Raw genomic sequence first — 2500 nt, 5'->3', positions numbered from 1 at the left:
CCTATGAGGCAAGGGGTAAAGGTTGGAGTGAAAGGATGAACATGTGGAGGTTTGGGGTTTAGTCCCATAAAGTCATCCCCACCGGGTCTTCAACCCCAGTCTCCAGGGTGGGAGTCCAATGCTCTGACCACTACTCTACTTGTGCAGTGGAGATCGGCGGGTTGATTTTGGTGTCCTCCTTTATTTTGGTGTGCTGGAACTACTGCCTCTTGTGGTGCCAACAGAGGGATGCAGGCCAACATTGTCGGGAGGGAGGGAGGGAGGGAGGGAGTGATAACCCGACAAACGCTTTACTAGCTGTGCGGCTGGTCAGCCACGCACAAAAAACAGTTCACCCAAGGGCCAAAAAAGTGAGCTGTAAAAATTCTTCCCTGACCTCTCTCAACGAGACGATCAAGCAAGCTCCTGGAAAAGTATTTTGGCTAAGAACATTTACAGAGCAATAAACACGGGCTAAATACTTCATGGGAGAGACATGACTAACAGGAGAGTAGATAAATAGTTAGAGATGTTGCCTACATGGTCGGCCATTATGTGTTAGTTATCCCTGTAGTTATCCCTGTAGTCTATAATAGGATATTTAAGTGTGTCATAAAAAGGCACTTAGCAGACAGGCTCCTAAAGAATGTAGAGTAAACCAGGTATAGCCGCTAAGCTAAATAAAGGTTGTTTCCGAATAATTTTCGTTATAGTTTTCAGCAACAAAGTTAACACTGCTGCCCAGTTATTCGGACCCAAAATACTGTATATAATAAACTTTATTAATAAACTTTATTACAGGCTCGTAGCCCACATAGTCAAGAAAGTACATTACATATACATTTTTTAATTTTTTATTATATATATATATATATATATTATATATATATATATATATATAATAAAAAATAAAAATAAAAATATATATATATACACATACATACATACACATATGCACACATATATACACACATATATATATATATAACCCAGGCAGAGCTGGTTGATGCTGCTAGGGAAAGGGATGTCTGGGGCTCCCTGCTGGAGCTGCTGCCTCCGCGACCCGACCCTGGATAAGCGGATGAAGATGATGATGATGATGATGATATACATACATATATATACCTTAAAACAAGTTTCATAATCATATCAAATAGACTTAAAATACTGTATAAGAACTCCTGTGAAGGTCATGACAAGTGCTTCTACACGCACATACAGTACACACACCCACGCACCCCCACACCCCCACACACACACACTCTCTCAAAGGCGTAAAATGCCATTCTTGGGCGAAGTACATCATCTTGAGTGCTTCGATGTACTTCCTGTTCTCCAAGTCCAGTATCGGTCCTTTTAAATGGCAACTTTCCTGGTTTATGATGCAGTACTTGAATCTATCCAACCATTGAAGAACATCACAACAAAGCATTTCCTGCAGCTTCTATGTGAGTGTGTGTCTGAGGGAGACTGTATCTTTAGAATGAGTGGGCTGCAGTCTAACTGAGGAACAGCACTGCAGAGCTATAGGGTGGCATTGTCATCATTATCGTCGTTATCGTCATTGTCATCATTATCATCGTCATCATTATCATCATTATCATCATTGTCATCATACACTATTGTACTCAAATGAGTAGAGACAATTAGATGATTGCTACCAAAAGATGCCTGGTCTCACAGAAATTATCCACAAAATGGCAGACAGATAGAGAGACGGATAGAGAGACGGATAGAGAGACGGATAGAGAGACGGATAGAGGGACAGACTGAGGGACAGACTGAGGGACGGACTGAGGGACGGACTGAGGGACGGACTGAGGGACGGACTGAGGGACGGACTGAGGGACGGACTGAGGGACAGACTCAGAGACAGACTGAGAGACAAGTGGTAGTTCGCCAGATGGTATAAGGGCTTTTCGCACTGTATATCCTTAGCCTAGGACTATCCTTAGCCCTGGGCTAAGAGATTTAGCCCCCTTTCATACTGTACACACATTCTCAACCAGGGTTAACCTAAGCCTAGGGCTATATGGCAGTTCTACTGGCCCTGGGTTAAATGTCTGTTTGAACACGCAACTAATGTTTACATTCCAATGACTTGTGACTAGCCTACTCATTAAGAGCAAGCAGGAACGTTAGCTTGTTCTGAACTGAGTTTTCCCACCTCAGAAACATTGCTCTTTCCGCCTGCATCCAATTCGATCTTTTAAAATCTTTTAAATGGACATATTGTTGATGTTTTAGTTGGCTATGATGTTGTCGTTACAGTAGTGTAGTTAGAACGATTTCGGTTGCCTAGCGCCAACTGTAAATGACGTGACGATGAAGTCGTGTGATTGGACAACGAAAACATGATGTAAAGTCCTTTGTTTAGTTTAGCTCCATTTCACACTGGCCCCTTTTAGCCCTGTGATTGGTGGATTTTCAGGGGGTAACCCCGCACATTTCGGGCTAACCCTGCTTCGGAGAAGGGCCAGCAAGCCCTAGGCTAAAGTCGGGGTTAGCCCAGTTTGGAATG

General features: G+C 43.0%; 1 protein-coding gene across 1 annotated transcript in view; it reads left to right on the top strand.

Moving 5' to 3' along the window:
• LOC311309839 (BAR/IMD domain-containing adapter protein 2-like) overlaps nt 1-2500 on the top strand; it is a 22621-nt gene that overhangs the window by 1918 nt on the left and 18203 nt on the right. The window lies entirely within an intron of this gene.

The sequence above is a fragment of the Borostomias antarcticus genome (assembly GCF_949987555.1).
Source record: "Borostomias antarcticus genome assembly, chromosome: 5".
Classification (NCBI taxonomy): Eukaryota; Metazoa; Chordata; class Actinopteri; order Stomiiformes; family Stomiidae; genus Borostomias; species Borostomias antarcticus.
Note: the sequence above shows the minus strand (reverse complement) of the source record. Positions and strands in the feature narration are given on the sequence as shown.